The sequence below is a fragment of the Colobus angolensis genome, unplaced genomic scaffold, assembly GCF_000951035.1.
Source record: "Colobus angolensis palliatus isolate OR3802 unplaced genomic scaffold, Cang.pa_1.0 Scaffold388, whole genome shotgun sequence".
NCBI lineage: Eukaryota > Metazoa > Chordata > Mammalia > Primates > Cercopithecidae > Colobus > Colobus angolensis.
In genome coordinates this window covers 1,734,757-1,744,303 of record NW_012117243.1, presented here as the reverse complement: position 1 = coordinate 1,744,303, position 9,547 = coordinate 1,734,757, and the positions used below count along the sequence as shown (strand labels likewise).

Genomic DNA, 9,547 nt, shown 5'->3' with positions numbered 1-9,547 from the left:
TGCTGGGATTACAGGCTTGAGCCACCGCGCCAGCCCGAGATCTCATCTCTTAAAAAAAAAAAAAAAAAAAAAGGTAAACTTTCCTGTTGGAGTCTTTTCTTTTCTATTGGTTTAGATAACTTACGAAAACGAGTTGAGGTCATTTTAAAGATTGAGTCTACCATTAATTTACATCAGCTGTCATTCTGATTTGTGACAAGCACAGCTTCATAGTGGTAGAGAAGAGCTGGAAACAAGAGTTACTACTGGGTAGGAGTAACACAGAGGAGATTGAATGTTGAGACAAATACAGAGTCTCAGGTTAGCAAGGAAAGAATGGTGACCTAGGGTCCCAACCATTTCTGTTTTATTCCAGGCAAAGGACCAGCAAGGACATGGAAGACAGAAGATTCCAAGATGGTACTGGTGTCTTCACAAGTGGGCAGTAAGCCAGATGTGGGACATCAGAATCCAGGAGGCAGCTACACAGCAAAGGGACATTTGGACCCAGGGAAATTGGGATCTTGCCCCCAAGCAGAGGTTCAGGGACACATTTCCTGTCCCCAGAAAGGGAGCTGCCTAAAGCAAGGTAAGGCTGCTGTGAAGAATAGAAAAATAAATAGGGAGCCAGAACTGGCTTTTTGATAATGGAGACAGAAGCTGTATGTGAAAAGGAGTCACACCCAATGGACTATGGCCTGGGCCATCAGCAGAGTACCACATCCTGAGTCCTGCATCCAAAAGACTATATCCAAAACCAACAGTAGTTACAGGGATTGTGGGTGCATCTGTGAAGGAAATAATGCATACAGTGGTCCATTTCCAAGACAAAGTGCCTTAAATCAATTTAAGTCAGCAAACTACAGAAGAAACAAGATATACTAGGCCCCTGCTCGGCTAGCCAATGCCTGCTTGTCAGCTCCCAGCCCCCACCTCGGTTGCTGTCACCCAAACCAAAAAAGTTTAGTCTAAGATAAAAGTTTACTAACCTGCAAAATAGCTCACTTTTTCTGTTCTTATCAGCCTGCCCAGCTACTTAGGTCGTAAGTCAAACACTTAAAGAGCCCCTGAGCTAATTAGGATCACAATGCATTGTGGGCTGCAACAAAATGCAGCAAGACAAACCCTAAAGAAAATACCTAAATCCCCTACCCAACAATCAATAAAGAGCCCCTGAGCTAATTAGGATCACAATGCATTGTGGGCTGCAACAAAATGCAGCAAGACAAACCCTAAAGAAAATACCTAAATCCCCTACCCAACAATCAATAGGCAACGTCCGGAAGGATTGTGACCCCCTCCCATAGTACTCAGCCTATAAGGAACTGGGGGAGGGACTTGCGCACTAGGGGATAAAGTGCTTGTTAAAACTGTGCTGGGCTGGGCGCGGTGGCTCACGCCTGTAATCCTAGCACTTTGGGAGGCCAAGACGGGCAGATCACGAGGTCAGGAGATCCAGACCATTCCAGCTAACACGGTGAAACCTCGCCTCTACTAAAAATACAAAAAAATTAGCCGGGCGTGCTGGCGGGGGCCTGTAGTCCCAGCTACTCGGGAGGCTGAGGCAGGGGAATGGCGTAAACCCGGGAGGCAGAGCTTGCAGTGAGCCGAGATTGTGCCGCTGCACTCCAGCCTGGGCAAACAGGGCGAGACTCCATCTCAAAAAAAACAAAAAACAAAAAAAACTGTGCTGGGAGTGCCTGCCCATCAAACACCCAGTCTTGAAAAACTGTCATTAAAAGTCTTACTTTCGCTGTTCTCTGGGTCTCTGAGTCCATTCTTTGGGTTTAAACGGGTGAGTTTGTTTCTCACAATCTGTCACCATTTATCTTCTTCCTCAATTAAGTAAGGTTAATCTTTACTTCATCTCCTTTTGGCCCAAAACCTAGGTAAAAAACAAAGCAAAACAAACAAAATCCTTTTCAGTAATATAATATAACCCCTGTTTTATTCGACTTCATCAACCCATTATTTTTCCAGTTGGAGTGAAAATAAATAATATATTTGCTATTCAGGGGATTTCTGATGCTGTGCTTTTACAAACAAATTCTCACGTGTATCTTACTCCTGAACTTCTGATGGGCTGCCCCAGTACTTCCTGTAATACACTGTTCCAGCCATCCCCTGAAGCCTGTAGATTCCTCTTGGTAATGAGAAATGCTCTATTGTCATCACCGTGCTATGCTATTGATTTTGCAGGTTGTAAGAGCCAGGAGAGGCTAGGTGATATGGTTTGACTGTGTCCCCAACCAAACCTCACCTTGAATTTTAATCCCCACATGTTGAGGGAGGAACCTGGTGGGAGGTGATTGGATCATGGGGACAGTTTCCTCCATGCTGTTCTTATGATAGTGAGTGAGTTCTCACAAGATCTGGTTGTTTGATAAGTGTCTGGCATTTCCCCTGTACTCTCTCTCCTCCTGCCGCCTTGTGAAGAAGGTACTTGCTTCTCCTTTGCCTTCTGCCATGATTTTGAGTTTTCTGAGGTTTCCCCAGCCATGAGGAACTGTAAGTCAATTAAACCTCTTTTACTTGTACATTATCCAGTCTCAGGTAGTATCTTTATAGCAGTGTGAAAGTGGACTAATACACAAGATTATGCTTCAGTAATAAATAATCCCCCAAATTGCAATGCCTTGTAACAAAGATTTATTTCTCATTACATTTCATGATTATTACAAATCATTGCAGCTCTGCTCATATTCCTTTCACCCTGGGACACAGGCTGATGGATAGGCCTCTATCTAGAACATTACCAGTCTCGTGGTTGAGAAAAGGGAGAAATAGCAAATCACACACCAGGTTTAAAAGTGACTGTCTGTAAATGATGCATGCCACTTCTGCTTACACTTCACTGGCCAGAGCTAATCTCATGGATTGGCCTGGAATCAGTGGTGCAGAAAAATATTGTCCTCTCTAGGATGTGAGTATTCAGGGATGATCATTAAATTTACCATATGTGTTGTTGATATCAGGAAATATGTAGCTCTTTATCAGGGTGTATGTGCCTATCAGAACATGTTTGCTTCTCTATCAGGATATATGTGTCACTGCATAGGGACAAGAAGCTTCTGAGTCATTGGCTAGGACTGAGTTGCTGACTAGTGTATTGATCTCCTGGATTCTCTCCAAGCTAGGCTTTCCAGCATTTCTCCTTCTCATCCCATCACAGAACCAATCCATTGTGGAGTTTGGGCCTGCTGTAGCCTGACCAGCCTTAGGTCAGGCTTGACAAAGAATAATTGTGCTCTGCTTCCTTTTCCTCTCCCATTAGCAGCTGGATCAGAGGCCTTCCTTTTTGGCTCATGAAGCTTCTTCCTGAAAAACTTTTTGATTGATTGATTTATTTTTCATCGTGGCCAGCCATTTCATAGTACAGTGCCAGAGGATTCAATTTGCCTTGTGTTTCTTCCTGAAGTGACTTTTTTTTCTTCAGCACTTTTTGGAAACCACAGTTCATTCTGGGGTTTGGTCTGCCTGGCACTGTTGTCACAGATTTCTGCAATTTTTTTTCACCTATCTCTCTGTAACTCAAATTTCCTCAGGCCTCTGAAGGCTGTGAGGATAAGGTCATATTTACCATAATAACTGAAATTTGTCTGACCCATCTTGCCCAAGTGCTCATGTAAGACCTCTTGACCTCCCCAAAGGTCTCTCCAGTCATTTCTGGGCATGTTAGGGGTGAGTTGAAAGCTGGGAATAGGGGTCCCCTCACGTGCTTCTGTCCAGGCCTCCATCCCAAGGATGTTCACAGTTATGAGGCCCAAACTGGCACTTAGATTATTTAGGATTTCCTGACTGCAAGTCATAGAAACCAACTTGAGTTAACTTAATCAAGATTGAGAGTTTACAATAAGGATGCTCGGCTCTCTCTCAGAAGAGACTGAATATAGCTGCCCCTCAAAAAAGTTCTTCTAGATTAGAAAACGGAAAAATCTTACAGAACTTGCCCAGTCAGTTTTACCTGCTTATTCCTGAGTGTCTGCTCCATGAGCTCACCTCTGATTTTTCTACTCCTGGACCCACAGTGAGGAAATTCCCTAGTTCTCTCTGAATCCTAAAACCAGTTTCCATCTGAGAGGATCCCATTCTTCAGGCTTTAGTAATGAGCCCAAGCCTAGATTTTAAGTAAATGTTAAGGATGAAGGTCACAGTTTAAAAAAAAAAAGGATACAGGAGTCTCAGTGCTTTTGGCAGAGTTGGCTGGAAATGGGGGAGAAAATATTTTTCTTGAGCTTGGCAGCAGTTCCACTTATCTGTATATGTTAGTTTGCTAGGGCTGCCATAACAAAGTATCACAGACTGAGTGACTTAAACATCAGAAATTTGTTTCCACAGTTTGGAGGCTAGAAGTCTGTCTTAGTCTTTTTGTGTTGCTATAAAGGAGTACCTGAGGCTGGATGATTTATAAAGAAAATGAATTTATTTGACTTATGGTTCTGCAGGCTGTACGGGAAGCATGTTGCCAGCATCTGCTTTTGGTGAGGGCCTCAGGGAGTTTCCACTCATGGCAGAAGGTGAAGGGGAGCCAACATCACATGGTAAGAGGAAGGAAGCAAGGGAGGGAATGAGAGAAGGAGCTGCCAGGCTCCTTCTAGTAGCCATATCTTACAGGAACTAAGAATAAGGACTCAATCCCACAAGAATGGCACCAAGCCATTCATTGTGACCTCCAACATTGAGGATAAATTTTTTTTTTCTTTTGAGACAGAGTCTCGCTCTGTTGCCCAGTCTGAAGTGCAGTGGTGCACGATCTCATTTCACTGCAACCTCTGCCTCTTGGGTTCAAGTGATTCTGGTGTCTCAGCCTCCCAGATAGCTGGGATTACAGGTGCATGCCACCATGACTGGCTAATTTTTGTGTTTTTAGTAGAGATGGGGTTTCACCATATTCGTCAGGCTAGACTTGAACTCCTCCTGACCTCAAGAGATCCACCTGCCTCAGCCTCCTAAAGTGGTAGGATTATAGGCGTGAGCCACTGCACCTGGCTGAATTTCTTTCTTTTTATTTTTTGAGACAGGGTGTTGCTCTGTCACACAGGCTAGAGTGTGGTGGTGCAATCATAGCTCACTGAAGTCTTGAACTCCTGGCATCAAGCATCCTCCCACCTTAGCCTCCCAAGTAGCTAGGACTACAAGTGCATGGCACCATGACCAGCTAATTTTTAAATTTTTCTCTAAAGATGGTATCTTGCCATGTTGCTCACTCTGGTCTCGAACTCCTGGCCTCAAGCAGTCCTCCTGCCTTGGCTTCCCAAAGTGCTGGGATTACAAGTATAAGTCAAGTACAAGTATGCTGGCTGACTGGGCATCAAACTTCAAAATGCAATTTGGAGGTGATAAATATCCAAACTATATGAAAGTCCAAGATCAAAGCGTTGGCAGGTTTGGTTTCATCTGAGGCCTCTTTCCTTGGCGTGCAGATGGGAGCCTTCTCAATGTGTCCTCACATGCTCTTTCTTCTGTATTCACTCATCTCTGGTGCCTCTCTGTGCACCCTAATCTTTCCTTCTTATAAGGACACCAGTCAAATTGGATTAGGGCCCACCCAAATGGCCTTTTTTAACTTAATTGCCTCTATAGAGGCCCTATCTCCAAATACATTTACAGTCAGCGGTACTAGGGGCTTCAACATATAAATTTAAGGGACACACTTTTCAGCCCTATTGTTACCTAATAAATCACTTCAACAAATTGCGTAAAATACAAAATTTTACTCTGTTCATGGTTTCTGTAGGTCGGAAGTTCAGAAAGAGCACTGTGTGCCAGTCTTCTCTCTGCTCCATGATGTCTGGGTCTCAGCTGGGATGGACTGGGATGGATTGAATGGCAGGGTGCTGATAAAGAGCTGGGTTGGAGGATTTACTTCTGAGATGGCTTCTTCACTCATATATTCTATGCTTGGGCTGAAATGGCTGCAGGATATGCTTAGATGGCACTGTCGACCTAACAGCTAGATGAGTAGCCTCCCCTGTGATTTGGGCTTCTTCAGGTAAGATGGACCTCTTACACGGCAGCTCGGGGCTCTAAAAATGAGTGTTCCAGTGAACAAGGAACATAGTATCACTTCTGCTGTGCTTTATTGATCGAAGCAGTAACAAGCACAGATGAAAAGAGGGTCAAAAAATGTGTGGCCATATTATAGAACTGCCCCAACAGGCATACTCCAAAGTGTCTACTGCATCACTGTTCCATGTGCCCTCTATGTGAAGAACAAGTCCCTCCCCAAATTGTTGCTTCATGATACTTCCAAAAGTATAGCAAACTATTTATCTTTTTGACTCCTATCAACACCAATGTGCCAGTAGCCACACTCAAGTTATTTTCTAGATATGCATGTTACATTTGCAGTATTCCTAGGCTTTCTCATTCTCATAACTCTCTCAATTTGCTTGTGGGTACATGAGTCTGTCAGGCTCTGGTGGGAAAGTCATGCTATCATTATCTTTTTCCTGAGCCTTATTGTTCATTTAAAAGAAACTGCGGTGTCAAATTTTTGTTTGGACTTTCACCCAAAGGTCTTCCTGGTTTCTTCTTTTGCCAATTGCAGATGAGAAAGAGTTACTTTTTCAAAATCTGCGAGTCCCTGAATTTCTGAACTCTCTCTATTCTCTTTTATTCTTCTAATAAACTGAACTCTTGCCTTTATTTTAATGTTTTCTTAAATTAATTTAATAATAATGAATATGGCAGGCACCTGTAATCCCAGCTGCTGGTGAGGCTGAGGCAAGAGAATTGCTTGAATCTGGGAAGCGGAGGTTGCAGTGAGCAGAGATCTCACCATTGCACTCTAGCCTGGGTGACAAGGGTGAAACTCCATCTCAAATAAAAATAATAATAATAACAATAATAATTAACAAGTGCTTTCTGGTTTTCAACCTCTTCCCCAGGCCTACGAACTAATTCAGAACACAAATCTACCTTCCAAGTTATCTTAGGTAACAGTTAAACATATATTTTCCCCTCACATAAATCTGGAAAGTGTTCTCCCATACTGGAAAAAAATTCCTTGCCTCTCCTAAGCATGTATAAAAGTAGTATCTATCTACATATGTACACTTGTATATAATTCTTTAAATGGCACCCCCAGCAATTCTGGGTACCATCTTCTTCATCATCCTGGAAAAGAAAAATTATACAGTGGCATCAAACAATCCTAAAATCTCAGTGGCTTCAAACAACAAGAATTTATTTCTTACTCATGTTCCATATCTATGTAGCTCAGAAGGAAACTCTGTCTTTGGAGTCTATCAAAGCTCATGCTGATAGAGCAGCCATAATCTCAAAATTGCTGGTTGTTGGCCTAGGGAGAGGGAGGGTCCTGGAGCTTGTTGCATGGTCATATAAGCTTTCCCATCGGGAAGTGAAATTACTCCTCTCACGACTCAATGGCCCTAATTAGTTACATGGCCCCATCCAATCAGAAGAGAACCAAGAAGTGCAAACCCATTATGTGCTTGGAAAGTGGGAGCTGGGAATCTTTGATCAACAGCACTAATAACTACTACAGAATGTGAGGGAGTAAAAGGTAGAAATGAACAGAATATTTTTAGAAATTTTAATCAGCTTTATTGGGTATAACTTACAAAACATAAAATTCATCTTTTTTTTCTTTTTTTTTGAATGAGAAAACGTTTATTCCATCTTCAAACAGCATCCCAGGGCCGGGCATCTCCTCCAAAGCTTTATAATACACTGGGCACAGACAGTCTGGAAGCCATGGGGTGCCCCTGCCCTCCCCAGGCTTCCAAAGTAACAACTGCAGAATATTTACATAAAGCTGGGTGTTGTCAGGCAAAGCCCTTCCCTGCTGCCAGGAGAGGGAGCAAGGAGGAAGTGTTGTGGGCAGGAGCCCCACCCCGACGCCATGGGAGGCAGACCAGAGACCACTGGTACGGGGTGTTGGCCCCCAGATCATACAGCAGTGGAGACAGGGGGAGCAAACCTGAGTGAGGACACAGGAGCCTGGTTCTGCCCCACTGCACAGGGCAGGTGTGAGGGCTCCCCCGCGTCTTTGGCAGAAAACAGCGGCTCCCACAGCCTGACCTGGGCTGGGGGGAAGCAGAGGCACTTGTCAGTAGCACATGGGTGCCTGCTGGTTTCTAGCCACTCCAGGAAGGGCCGGGGTCATTAAAAGCAAGGAGAAACACTAGCTAAACACTCTTTCCTAAAAGTGCCCTGGAAGAGTGTGTCTGACTAAAGCCCTCTGGGTGCAGGCACTTGAGGTGTGGCTCTGCCAGCCCCCAGGCTGGGAGGCTCCTTAGCTGTGTGTGAGTTGCACAGGATGGGACAGGCGAAGGAGGGGGCCTGGCAGTTCCAGGAGGCTCGTGGGAAAGTCCAGGGCAGAGGGGAGGGTCCTCTCTGCCCCCCTTCCCACCCCGAACATCACTCAGTACACAGGGGCAGCTGGTAGCCCTCGGTGGTCTCCGCATTCTGGGTGAAGGGCAGCTGCTGGTAGTTGTCCACAGATGCACTTGGGTAGGAGGCGTAGGCAGTGTTGAGGTCCGGGGTGGAGTCGATGTAATTCTGGATGAAGTCGTCCACGCCAGCCTTGCAGCACCGATAGGCCAGGAAGGCCAGCACGCCCCAGGAGAAGATGGAAAAGAAGCTGAAAGTGATGGCTGTCCCCGTGGAGTTGGCCCCCAGCGGCACGTCCTCCGGTTGGGTGGCCACCCACTGGTTAGTAAGGAAGCAGAAATCAACAAACCACAGGAAGGTTCAGAGAGCTGAGAAGAGCAGGTCACCAATGACCAGGTACTTGCAGTCAGTGGCGTTGCTGATCTGGGGGAAATACGCGTCGGACGCCAAGAAGGCCGAGGCCTCCAAGGCCGGCACCCCGATGGCACTGCCGTAGCGGCAGGCGTCCTCGTTGTGGTTGAATCCGCAGCACATCTGCTTAGACTTGCTGTAGCCCTCGCCATAGATGCAGGAGAACACGATCAAGGCAACGATCCTGCACAGGGCGCGCGCCGCCACCTGCGGTTGCCTCAGGAAGCGCCGCAGGTCGAAGGAGCCGCCCGCGTTGGCCGCGCAGTAGGCCCCGCTCTCCATGTCGCCGTCGCCGCCGCCAAATTAATGTATTTTAAATGTACTGTTTGATGAGTTTTGACAAATGCATGTAGTCATGTAGCCACCACCACAATCAAGGTATAGCACATGTTAATCACTCACTATAATTGCCTTCTGTCACATAACATTCGACTCTGTTCTCACACCTCCACTCTTCGGCAACCACTGATCTGATTTCTGTCACTATAGTTTAACCTTTTCTAGAATGTCATAAAAATAGAATCATAAGGTAGGTAGTCTCTTGAGTCTGGCTTCTTTCGCTGCGCTTAATGGTTTTGAGATTTATTTATGTTTATGCATAAATCATATTGTTTTTTATTGTTCTTTACTAGTATTCCATTTTGCGAATAATCAAGATTTGTTTGTTCATTAAGCCTGTTGGACATTTGGGGTGCTTCTAGTTTGGAGCTACTACGAATAAAGCCCATTGTGAACTTTTACATTCTTTGTATGAACATCTGTATGCATTTAAGTCAGGTCAATACCTAGTAGTGAAATT

The 9,547-nt window shown here is 45.0% G+C and overlaps 1 pseudogene; it reads right to left on the bottom strand.

Annotated features, from left to right (window-relative positions):
• Positions 1-8,364: 8,364 nt before the first annotated feature.
• Positions 8,365-9,041, bottom strand: LOC105520750 (annotated as a pseudogene).
• Between the last annotated feature and the right edge of the window lie 506 nt (positions 9,042-9,547).